At 43.6% G+C, this 13,374-nt stretch overlaps 1 long non-coding RNA gene across 1 annotated transcript in view; it reads right to left on the bottom strand.

Annotated features, from left to right (window-relative positions):
• LOC122555356 overlaps window positions 1-12,721 on the bottom strand; it is a 53,429-nt gene extending 40,708 nt beyond the window's left edge. Inside the window, exons 1-2 of the long non-coding RNA XR_006313244.1 lie at window positions 12,676-12,721; window positions 11,596-11,741 (exon numbers count right to left, since the gene is read on the bottom strand). This is a non-coding gene — a long non-coding RNA (uncharacterized LOC122555356). The remainder of the gene's footprint in view (window positions 1-11,595; window positions 11,742-12,675) is intronic.
• Between the last annotated feature and the right edge of the window lie 653 nt (window positions 12,722-13,374).

Genomic DNA, 13,374 nt, shown 5'->3' with positions numbered 1-13,374 from the left:
GTTGTTGTGGTTCTGTTCGCCGAGTTGGAAGTTTTTGTTGCAAACGTTTCGTCCCCTGGCTGGGCGACATCATCAGTGTTTGGGAGCCTCCTGCGAAGCGCTTCTTTGATGTTTCCTCCGGTGTTTATAGTGGTCTGTTCCTGCCGCTTCCGGTTGTCAGTTTCAGCTGTCCGCTGTAGTGGTTGGTATATTGGGTCCAGGTCGATGTGTTTGTTGATGGAGTTTGTGGATGAATGCCATGCCTGTAGGAATTTCCTGGCTGTTCTCTGTCTGGCTTGCCCTATGATAGTAGTGTTGTCCCAGTCGAATTCATGTTGCTTGTTGTCTGCGTGTGTGGCTGCTCAGGATAGTTGGTCGTGTCGTTTCGTGGCTAGTTGAATTCGACTGGGACAACACTACTATCATAGGGCAAGCCAGACAGAGAACAGCCAGGGAATTCCTAGAGGCATGGCATTCATCCACAAACTCCATCAACAAACACATCGACCTGGACCCAATATACCAACCACCTACAGCGGACAGCTGAAACTGACAACCAGAAGCGGCAGGGACAGTCCACTATAAACACCGGAGGAAACATCAAAGAAGCGTTTCGCAGGAGGCTCCCAAGCACTGATGATGTCGCCTAGCCAGGGGACGAAACGTTTGCAACAAAAACTTCCAGCTCGGCAAACAGAACCACAGCAGCCTTGGTGAGTTGATTCAGTACATCTTGTCAATGGTACACACTGGTACCACTTTACAACAGTGAGTGAAAGTTATGGTGTTGGAATAGGTACCAGTCAGGTGGAATAATTTGCTCTGGATGGTGTAGACCTTCTTCAATGTTGATAGAGCTGCATTTGCCCAACGAAGTGGAGAATATTACCATTGTCCTCCTAACTTGTACCTTGGAGATAATGAAAAGGGCTTGGGGAGTCAGGTGGCGCAGAATACACAGCCTTTTGTATCCACAGTACTAACATGGCTGATCCAGTCCAATTTCTGATCAATGGTAACCCCAATAGTATCTCCAATGGTTATGCCATTGAATGTCAAGCGACAATTGTTAGATTCACTCTTGTTAGAGAATGGTTTGCCATGAAGTGCAGAAGAAAACATAAAATCTAAGTTTAGAAGCTGGCAACTTATTCCAATAGAGATTGTTCTTCATATACAAATCAACTGAGATACCTGAAAGTACCTAACTAACAAAATAAAAACATGCAAAGTCTGGGAATTTGAAATGTTCAAGAGAAACACAGCAACAGTTATGGGCCATGACTTTTCATCAGACTTCATTGGAGTGGCCAGGATTGTCAATAATAATTACATATAACTGACCAAAACATACCAAACAAACACATGACTTTGCATGGCAACCGATGATTTGGATCCCTAGTAAAAGCAGAGCAAATGGGAATCGAAGAAGAGCTGTCCAATTGTTAGAGCCACATGAGGCACAAAAATAGATGATTTTGGTTGTTGGTCAATCATCTCAGCACCAGGATATCTCTGCAGAAGTTCATCAGGCTAGTGTCCTAGACCAAACCATCTTCAATTGCTTTATCAATGACCTTGGCTCCATCTTAAAGTCAGAAACCAGGATATTTGCCAATGGTTGCACAATGTTTATCACCACGTGACTCTTCAGACAATGAAGCAGCCCTTGTCCATCGCGGTAATAGATGGACAGCATCTAGTCTGGGGCTGACATGTGGTAAGAATATTCGTGCTTCGTATGTGCCAGGTGCTGACCATCTCCATCAAGAAAGAATTCTCTCTGAGAACCCCTCTTCTCATCGCTGAGCCTTCCACAATTACATCCTGAGTGTTACCATTTACCTGAGAGTGAAATAAACCAGCCAGACACGGGACTGCTGAGTAAGTGAAGTAATATATTTGGGTGTTTGCATTACCCGAAACACTGCTTAGGTAGCGTCTCCCACCCATTCTCCTCCTCTAACCAAGAAAAGATTCTGTGCGCCAGATTCGTAAGGTAATTAGTTTTCTTTTATTCTTTATTTTTCAATAGTCTCTTTGGGAATTTAGAACAGTGGGAATGGTGGTTAAGGCAGTTGAATGTTCCTACTGCAGAATGTGGGAGGTAAAGGTCACCACTAGAGTCCCTGCTGACTACATCTGCGGGAAGTGCATCCAACTCCAGCTCCTTGAAAACCACGTTAGGGAGCTGGAGCTGGATGAACTTCAGATCATTCGGGAGGCAGAGGGGGTTATTGAGAGGAGTTACAGGGAGGGAGACACACCTCAAGTACAAGAAAAAGACAGATGGGTTACAGTCAAGGGATGGAAAGGGGACAGGCAGACAGTGCAGAGATCCCCTGTGGCTGTTCCCCTCAATAACAAGTATACCATTTTGGATGCTGTTGAGGGAGACAACTTACCAAGGGTAAGCCATAGAGTACAGGTCTCTGGCACAGACTCTATCCCTCTTGCTCAGAAGGGAAAGGGAAAGATGAGCAGAGCATGAATCATTGAGGACTCCATAGTTAGGGGGACAGATAGGAAGATTGGTGGGAACAAGAGAGACTCACTGCTGATGTGTTGCCTTCCAGGTGCCAGGGTTCATGATGTCTCGACCATATTTTCAGGATCCTAGAAGGGGAGGGGGAGCAGCCTCAAGTCATGGTCCACATATGCACTAACAACACAGGTAAGAAGAGAGATGGGGATTTAAGGCAAAAATTCAGGAAGCTAGAATGGAAGCTTAGAACAAGAACAAACAGGGTTGTGATCTCTGGGTTGTTGCTTGTGCTACGTGTTGGTGAGGCAAGGAACAGGGAGAGAGAGGAGTTGAACACGTGGCTACAGGCATGGTGCAGAAGGGAGGGTTTCGGATCCCTGGATAATTGGAGCTCATTCTGAAGTAGATGGGACCTCTACAAACAGGATGGTCTACACCTGAACCAGAGAGGTTGCAATATCATGGGGGGAATATTTGCTAATGCTCTTTAGGACGATTTAAACCAATTCAGCAGGGGCATGGCAACCTAAATTTAGTTCCAATGTCCAGGAGATTGAGAGTAGTGATGTTGCAAGAGTGCACTGGCAAGCAGGAAGGTGGTTTGAAGTGTGTCTACTTCAACACCCGGAGCATCCAGAATAAGATGGGTTGATATTTGGGACTTCGATATTGTGGCCATTTTGGAGACATGAATAGAGCAGGGACAGGAATGGTTGTTGCAGGTTCCAGGATTTAGATGTTTCAGTAAGAACAGAGAAGATGGTAAAAGAGGGGGAGGTGTGGCATTGTTAGTCAAGGACAGTATTACGGTGGCAGAAAGGACGTTTGAGGACTCGTCTACTGAGGTAGTATGAGCTGAGGTTAGAAACATGAAAGGAGAGGTCACCCTGTTGGGAGTTTTCTACAAGTCTCCAAATAGATGCAAAGATGGTTCTGGATAGGAGTAAGAGTAACAGGGTAGTTGTTATGAGAGACTTTAACTTTCCAAATATTGACTGGAAATACTATATTTCGAATAATTTAGATGGGTCAGTTTTTGTCCAATGTGTGAAGGAGGGTTTCCTGGCACAGTACGCAGACAGGCCAACAAGGGGTGAGGCCATATTGGATTTGGTACTGGGTAATAAACCCTGCCAGGTGTTAGATTTGGAGATAGGTGAGCACATTGGTGATAGTGATCACAATTCGGTTATGGAGGAAATGAGGACTGCAGATGCTGGAGATCAGAGATGAGAGTATGTTGCTTAGAAAGAACAGCAGGTCAGGCAGCATCTGAGAAGCTGGAGAACTGACGTTTTGGGAATAAGCCCTTCATCAGGAATGAGATTTGCGGGCCGGAGCTGAGAGATAAATGGGAGGAAGTGGCGTTTGGGGAAAAGTAGCTGAGACAGCAATAGGTGGATGAAGGTGATAGGTCCGAGAGGGGAGTGATGGACAGGTCAGGAGGGCAGTGCTGTGTTGAAGGCTTGGGACTGGGATAATGTGGGGGGGTGGGGAATGAGGAAGCTGTTGAAATCCACATTTATCCGGTGTGGTTACAGGGTCCCAAGGCGGAATATGAGGCATTCTTCCTCCAGGCATCAGGTGGTAATGGTTTGGCAGTGGAGCAGGCCCAGGACCTGCATGTCCTTGATGGAGTGGGAAGGGGAGTTGAAGTGTTCAGCCACAGGGTAGTGGGGTTGGTGGGTGCAGGTGTCCCAGAGATGTTCTCTGAACCAATCCGCAAGAAGACGTCGTGTCTCCCTAATGTAGTGGGGACCACACCGGGTGCAATGGATGTAATAGATGACATTGGTAGACGTACAGGTTTATGCTGGAAATGTCGATTCTCCTGCTTCTCGGATACTGCCTGACCTCCTGTGTTCTGCCAGCAACACACTCTCAACACAATTCGGTTATGTTTACTTTAGTGATAGAAAGGGATAGGTATATACCACAGGGCAAGAGTTATAGCTGGGGAAAGGCAATTATGATACGATTAGGCAAGATTTAGGATGCATAGGATAGGGAAGGAAACTGCAGGGTATGGGTATGATTGAAATGTGAAGCTTATTCAAGGAACAGCTACTGCGTGTCTCTGATAAGTATTTACCTGTCAGGCAGGGAGGAAGCTGTAGAGCGCGGGAGCCGGGGTTTACTAAAGAAGTTGAATCTCTTGTCAAAAGGAAGAAGCAGGCTTATGTTAGGATGAGATGTGAAGGCTCAGTTAGGGCGCTTCAGAGTTACAAGGTAGCCAGGAAAGACCAAAAGAGAGAGCTAAGAAGATCCAGGAGGGGACATGAGAAGTCATTGGCAGATAGGATCAAGGAAAACCCTAAAGCTTTCTATATGTATATCAGGAATAAAAGAATGCCAAGAGTAAGATTAGGGCCAGTCAAGGTTAGTGGTGGGAAGTTGTGCCTGGAGTCTGAGGAGATAGGAGAAGCACTAAATGAATATTTTTTGTCAGTGTTCACACTAGAAAAAGACAATGTTGTCGATGAGAATACTGAGATACAGGCTACTAGACTAGATGGCATTGAGGTGGACAAGGAGGAGGTGTTAGCAATTCTGGAAAGTGTGAAAATAGATAGGTCCCTTGGGCTGGATGGAATTTATCCTAGGATTCCCTGGGATTCCAGGAAGGAGATTGCAGAGCCTTTGGCTTTGATCTTTATGTCATCATTGTCTGCAGGAATGGTGCCAGAAGACTGGAGGATAGCAAATGTTGTTCTGTTGATCAAGAGGGGGAGTAGAGACAACCAAGGTGATTATAGACAAGTGAGCCTTACTTCAGTTATAGGTAAAGTGTTGGAAAAGCTTATAAGAAATAGGATTTATAATCATCTAGAAAGGAATAAGTTGATTAGGGGTAGTCAACACGGTTTTGTGAAGGGTAGGTCATGCCTCACAACCATACTGAATTCTTTGAGAAGGTGACCAAGCAGGTAAATGAGGGATAAGCAGTTGATGTGGTGAATATGGATTTCAATAAGGTGTTTAATAAGGTTCCCCATGGTAGACAATTGCACAAAATGCAGAGGCATGAGATTGAGGGTGATTTAGTGGTTTGGTTCAGAAATTGGCTAGCTGAAAGAAGACAGAGGGTGGTGGTTGATAGGAAGTGTTCATCCTGGAGTTCAGTTTTTGATGATGTACCACAAGGATCGGTTTTGGGTCTACTGCTGCTTATCATTTTTATAAATGACCTAGATGAGGGCGTAGAAGGATGGGTAGAAAATTTGTAGATGACACTAAGGTCGATAGAGTTGTGGATAGTGACAAAGGATGTTGCAGTTACAGAGGGACATAGATAAACTGCAGAGCTGAGCTGAGAGGTTGCAAATGGAGTTTAATGTGGAAATGTGTGTAGATGAGCAGAGAGATCTCGGTGTCCATGTATATAGATCCCTGAAAGTTGCCACCCTGGTTGATAGGATTGTTAAGAAGGCATATGGTGTGTTAGCTTTTATTGGTAGAGGCAGTGAGATTAGATTACTTAGAGTGTGGAAACAGGCCCTTCGGCCCAACAAGTCCACACCGCCCCGCCGAAGCGCAACCCACCCATACCCCTACATTTACCCCTTACGTAACACTACGGGCAATTTAGCATGGCCAATTCACCTGACCTACACATCTTTGGACTGTGGGAGAAAACCGGAGCACCCGGAGGAAACCCACGCACACACGGGGAGAATGTGCAAACTCCACACAGTCAGTCGCCTGAGGCAGGTATTGAACCCGGGTCTCTGGCGCTGTGAAGCAGCAGTGCTAACCACTGTGCCACCGTGCCGCTTTGGAGCCATGAGATCATGCTGTAGCTGTACAAAATTCTGGTGCAGCTGCAGTTGGAGTATTTCATACAGTTCTGGTCCCTGCATTACGCAAAGGTTGTGGAAGCTTTGGAAAGGGCTCAGAGGCAATTTACAAGAATGTTGCCTGGTATGGAGGGAAAGTCTTATGAGGAAAGGCTGAGGGACTTGAGGTTGTTTTTGTTAGAGAGAAGAAGGTTGAGAGGTGACTTAATTGAGACATATAAGGTAATCAGAGTGGACAGGGAGAGCCTTTTTCCTCAGATGGTGATGGCTAGCACGAGGGGATATTGCTTTAAATTGTGGGGTGATATATATAGGACAGATGAGGTAAACACAATGACTGCAGATGCTGGAAACCAGATTCTGGATCAGTGGTGCTGGAAGAGCACAGCAATTCAGGCAGCATCCGAGGAGCTTCAAAATCGACGTTTCGGGCAAAAGCCCTCTTTTTATTCCTGATGAAGGGCTTTTGCCCGAAACGTCGATTTCGAAGCTTTTCGGATACTGCCTGAATTGCTGTGCTCTTCCAGCACCACTGATCCAGTATATAGGACAGATGTCAGAGGTAGTTACTTTACTCAGAGTAGTAGGGGCATGGAATGCCATGCCTGCAACAGTAGTAGACTCGCCAACTTTAAGGGCATTTAAATGTTCATTGGATAAATATATGGATTAAAATGGAACAGTGTCTGATAGATAGGCTTCAGATTGGTTCTACAGGTCAGTGCAACATCAAGGGCTGAAGGGCCTGTACTGTGCTGTAATATTCTATGTTCTATACATACTGTGGCTACAAGAGTGGTCAGATGCTAAGAGGTCCATGTGTTTCCACAATGCCAATCCACCACCTTCAGGGCACAGATCAGGAGTGCAGAGGAATGCTTTTCACTTGTCTGGATTGGTACAGCTCCAAAAACACCCAAAAAGCTTGACACCATCCAGGACAAAGTAGCCCATGATATTGGTTCTCATTCCACCACATTCAACATTCACTCCCAACCACTGATGCACATTGGCAGCAGTGTGTATCATCTATAAGATGCACTGCAATAACTCACCAAGGCTCTTTATACAGCACCTTCCAAACCCATGACTTCTGCAATCTGAAAGATCACAGGCAGAAGATCATGACCTGCAAATTCCCCTCCAAGTTACACACCATCCTGACTTAGAACTATATGGCAGTTCCCTCACTGTCGCTGGGTGAATTGGAACTCTTAACAACAGTGTGGGTATTCCAAGGATTGCAGTGGTTCAGAAAGTCAATTCACCAGAACCTTGTCCAGAGCAATTAGGGATGGGAAATAAGTGCTGGCATAGCCATTGACACCCATATTTCCCTGAATTAACTTTTAAAAACCCAGTACTGGGTTAGTCCCTTCTCTGACTAATTCAATTAACTTTTAATCCTATCCCCTACCCCTGCCCCACTAACATCTGCCTCCTTTTGACTTTCTAATGTGGCCATTCTGTTGAAGCACATGCAAAGTGTTTGTTGGGTGAGTTGCTGGCTTCTGCTGTGGGTGTGTCAGTGATGTAACACAGTGACATACAGCAACATGTCCACACCCTTGACCGTTCAGGTTTCCTCAATGTGACAACTAATCTCTAAAAACCAATGGACGCCATAACAGCTAGCAGCCTGCAAGTAATCACAAAGTGAGTGATTAAGAAGGTGAGCTAAGAACCATCAGATGCATCCTGTGTATCTATCTGGGAAGCATGCATGTCCCTGCATCAAAAGTGACCCAGTGGAAACATGGAAGTCATAAAAAACTTCAAAGTCAGGTAATCATGTATCAAAGAGCCAATATGATGTGTGACAGTTGGATCAGGAGGAGGCAAGATGATGTGGTGAGATTGATGGTTTACCAATGCCAACTTGAGTGAATGAAGGATGGAAGAGGATAGCGTCCACAAAGCATGTAGGGATGGTATGGTGAAGACAGAATTTTATAAAGACCTGATCAAGCAGGTGGAAAGCTAACTCTCTGACTTTCATGTTGTGAATTGACACCATCTAGTTTCTCAGAGTAGGGGAAGAGAATTGTAAAGTGGCATATAAGAGAAACAAGTTGCACTAATAATGAAATGCACTTGCCGAGAAAAAAGATACGCCCTACTTAATAGCCGGATTCTGAAATTGTTGTTTAAACATGAAGGGGAAAATTGCGAACTTTTTCACAAAGTCAAGAATCTGATTTTCTCATTCTCGCCTCATTTTCCCACCTTTCTTGTATTGCCTATGCCACTCGAGTGGAAAATTCATCCTACAATTTTTGTTAAAAAACCTAACCTTTTTTCCATGTTCTCCAAAGTTCCTTTGTTATCTTTGTTCTATGTTGTCATATTTTGTGTTGTCACGGTGGCACAGTGGTTAGCACTGCTGCCTCACAGCGCCAGAGACCCGGGTTCAATTCCCGACTCAGGCGACTGTCTGTGTGGAGTTTGCACATTCTCCCCGTGTCTGCGTGGGTTTCCTCCGGGTGCTCCAGTTTCCTCCCGCAGGCCAGGTGAATTGGCCATGCTAAATTGCCCGTAGTGTTAGGTAAGGGGTAAATGTATGGGTATGGGTGGGTTGCGCTTCGGTGGGTCGGTGTGGACTTGTTGGGCCGAAGGGCCTGTTTCCACACTGTAAGTAATCTAACCTAATCTACTCAATTGGTGTTCAAGGAGTTGTGATCTGTAGTTTACCAAGTCATACTGTCATTAAACATTTTTTTTTCTCTCTAATGAGATTTAACTGCAGCCTAGATTCTATCATATACAAAGACTCTTTTGTTTGGATTAAACAATGCAGCATATAAAACAATGTAAGGTTTGAATTGCAAAAGCAATTTTAACCTAATCCACCCTTTGGGGTGGGTTTGGCTGTAATATTAGTTTTACATTTCACCTGAGTTCAATCTACTTCCAAATAAACAGCGACTAATATTGGGTGGGGATTAAAACAGACGTTCCACCCAATCCTGTGGGTTAAAGTTATCCTCATCCCACCTCCACTCAGGAAGAAACTTCTAGATGAGTTATTTTCTTTTCCATTCTGACTTTCTCCTCACCTTTTGAGATTGGTTCCAAAGTTGCTAGCCTTCCTCAGTAGAATGTGATTATTCCTATCCTCCTGTTATGCACAACAATGGACACTCTAGCCACCAACATGGGAATGAAAGCTGGGTCTGTTGTCTCATCATCCACAGCCCACACACATGCAGATTCTAGCTGTGGTACATCAACAGCAATCAGACTAATTACATTCTCAAGCCTGAGGCATGATACCCATTGCCATGCCACTTGTAGGCACTACAAGTTAAGATTAGCTAATTCAACACAGACAGTCCTTGGATAAGTTATTTTATCAAAAGCATTGAAAGCACTCTTAAAACATTTTTTTGGCTTTCCGGTCTGACTGAAAATACTGTAACCTTTTATTCAAAAGAAAGCATTGCTGATAGCGTGGAATGTTGGAGGAGTGGTGAAATTACCCCATAATTCAGAACAGCAGTTGGGAAAATGTTATGTTTTAATATGTTGGATTAGAAGGACATTTTGTTGAGGAAGGTAGGAGGTAATTATAAAGGCCTTCACTGTCTATGTTTGCATATTTGAGAAAATATTTTGATTAATACTTAAGATCATTGTAACACTCTTTGAACAATCACAGCATTGAAAAAAGGCTTGTATTTAGTAAGGGGCTGTTGGGGCTGGGGGAAAGGGAGTAATTTTAATCTTGGGCTCCAGTATGACAGCTACCAGATAGTGTATTACAAGCCTATATTCCATCCCATTAACACACTCTGTATTTCAGGTCAACCAAATCAGTGTTTTCAAATGAGTGTACATGTTGTCTCTCAAACAAGAGAAATTCAGCTCCCTCAGCGACATATAAGCAACTCAGGTGAGTGAAAGAATATAAGAGTTTGGAGCCAGAGTAATCGCCAGTCAGAAACGTGCCTAACTCAGCCTTGTATATATTCAATTACTGCAGGATTCAAGCCCAGGTACCCAGATCGTTACCTGGGTCTGTGGATTAATAATCCAGTGATAAACCACTAGGCCGCTGCCTTGCTCTTGTAGTCCAAGAGAACAATATATGATCAGAGTGAAATCCTTCCCACAACTGATGCTCACTCCAGCATTGCAATGTCCTGACTTACTGATCAACTGCGAGAGGCATCATGCCGTTAAATGTTGCCAGAAGAAGGAAACCCACTTTCCAACAGCTAATCACATGCAACCACTGTCTGAGGTTGTTTGCCAGGAGATGGCAGTGCTCTGTAATGGCAATGGCATAGATCAACACAGTGGATTACAATAAGAAAAATAACAACTTAATTCATTCAGCAAGTGTGCCAAAAAGTGAGACACCTCCCTATTTTAATGTAATGTGACAAAAATGCATGGCATGCAGTTATCTCATTGCCACGTTCTTGTACAGTTCAGATTGGCCAGAAACTCTCCATTAAACTTCACAGCCACCCCTTATCTTTCACTCACATTCTCAATTCCTATTCTCTCTCTCTAATCCTTTGTTCCTACTTGCATGGTTCATACATAAGAAAAGACTTGCCCAAAGGTAGCCAGCTAATGCATAGACCTCAGTTGGCAGCTTTCTTACAAATGAATCAGAAAGTTATGGGGTTCGATGCTTAAGCTGTTAGGGCTAAATCCGGGCTAGAACTCCAGCGAAGGACTGTGGGGGCATTGCATTGTCTGAGATTTTGTATTTCATAATGGACGTATTCACCTGGATGTATAATAGCCATTAACACTATTTTGAAGAACAGCAGAAGATTTCTTTGTACCCTGACAAATATTTATACATCACCCAATGTCACACTGTCAGGCCATCTGATCATTCCAAACAGAAACAGATTATTTAGCATGTTTGCACCATTCAATGAGATTATGGTCGTTCACATTGTTGTATGTGGTATTCCATTATGTGCTTCTGCACTTGTTGTGTTTCTTAAATAACAACTATTGACTGTACTGAAAAAATTAGGAAGTGGTGGAGGCTGGTACAATTGCAACGTTTAAGAAGCATTTGGATGGGTATATGAATAGGAAGGGATATGGGCCGGGTGCTGGCAGGTGGGACTAGATTGGGTTGGGATATCTGGTTGGCATGGATGGGTTGGATCGAAGGGTCTGTTTCAATGCTGTACATCTCTATGACTCTATTACTGTTAAGCTTTTTGAAATATCCTGAAGTCATGAATGGCACGATAGAAATGCACGTCTTTTTAATCCCTGCACACTGTCCTCAAATTGGTAATCTCTTTATGTTCATCTGAAAAGAGAAGAATGTGCGCAACGAATGGGAGAGAAAATACTTACAGGTCAATTCTTCAACTTTAATTCTTGTGCCATTTGAATCATGAGGAAACAGCTGAAAGGATCAGATCGCGCACAGGCTTTATACTGCACTCTTCCTGCCATATTGTTTCCAGCCTATTCAAATCCAGCCAATGGACAAGGCAAACCTGCAATATAAAGTGATACCACAAGAGCTGCCATGGCAACAGCATTTGTTTCTTCTCTCTTTTCTCTTTTTTAGATAAATTCCACAAAGCTGAGTCAATGTGAAACACTGGCGGCCACGTCTGTGCCAAGGTTATCTATTCTGTTCAGGTATATGTTACATAACACGACTCCTAGCTTAGCCATCTCCACCCTCCTTTCACTCCAGAGCTTCCAAACTATCTCCCCAACCCAAACATACTCTCACCATTAGCCCAGTCCTTCAGGCATGCTGCTTTCCCACACTAACAATATAAATTGAGTCCAATTTTAACATTACAGAAGAGTTTGAGTCAAAACCTCACCTTTAAATTTGTTATCCATTTGGCTTCATCTTGACATAAGATAGTTTTTTTTTCTCCTATTTGCTTTATTTTTACAGCTAAAAATAGAATGAAAACACTGTAGTTCTAATTGTCATTTTTCTCCCAGCTGGTAGTAACAGTACCCCGAAAATTAATTTAATTAAATAGACGTTTTGCAATCCTGACTTGTCCCAACAAGAACAACACTCTAATTTTTAAAGTACCAGAGACATAAATCCATATCGGGAAAATTTGGGAGATAGTTTGAAAGAGGTGGATGAGTCATATAGGCATGAGGAAGCTTAGGTGGTAAGCAGTTTGAATGCAGAAGCATCAAATTGTTGTTAGAAGGATCATTTCAAAGTTTATCCTCAGCTGGTGAGGAGAGGGAGCTGGACATCAGAGTCCCGATTTTGGATAAAAGATGTTTCTCAGGAACAGAGATTACTATAATCGCTGGAAATGGCACAAAGCAAATTGAGGCCAGTGTGGAGAGACCATGGAGAGTGTGGCTATGCTGAGGACATCTATAAATAGGTACAAGGCTTCATTCACATGTTTCCCCAGGTTTATGTGACCACTTACCACCTACCTGTGAAAGATTCTTCGGATTGTAGTAAGTCTATGAGCAGAAGCCTGCAATGACATGAGAGAATCCCTGAGACCTGTTTTACACTCTTGACAAAGGTTCCAATGTAATAAATGGCCGCCTCTATATTGGACAGGTCTGATGGCTGTCAGGGATGTGGTGGAAATAGTGACTTAACCATGTCATCGTTGTCAGTGACTAAAATGGGATGTTTCCAGTGGGCCTTGGATGATGTTTCTGTCTCTCAAGATGACATCTGCTCACCAATTTAATAACAACCTGTATTGATATAACACCTTTAATAGAATAAAACATCCAAAGCTCAACACAAATGATTGTTTCTTTATTCATTCGTGAGATGTGGGTGTCGCTGGCTGGCCAGCATTTATTGCCATCCCTGGTTTCTATAGAGAAGGTGGTGGTGAGCTGCCACTTGAAATAAAGCAGTCCATGTGCTGTATGTTGACCCAAATACCATTATGGAGGAAATTCCAGGATTTTGAGCCAGTCACAGTGAAGGAACAGCGATATATTTCCAAGTCAGGATAGAGAGTGGCTTGGAGAGGGACTTGCAGATGATGACATTCCCATGTATCTTCTGCTCTTGTCCTTCTAGATGGTAGATGGTTGTGTTTATAAAATAAAGTATAACACAAAGCAACATAAAGGTCAGATAACAAAAAAAAACCCTGAGATTTTAAG

This window comes from Chiloscyllium plagiosum, chromosome 12 (assembly GCF_004010195.1).
Source record: "Chiloscyllium plagiosum isolate BGI_BamShark_2017 chromosome 12, ASM401019v2, whole genome shotgun sequence".
Classification (NCBI taxonomy): Eukaryota; Metazoa; Chordata; class Chondrichthyes; order Orectolobiformes; family Hemiscylliidae; genus Chiloscyllium; species Chiloscyllium plagiosum.
Note: the sequence above shows the minus strand (reverse complement) of the source record. Positions and strands in the feature narration are given on the sequence as shown.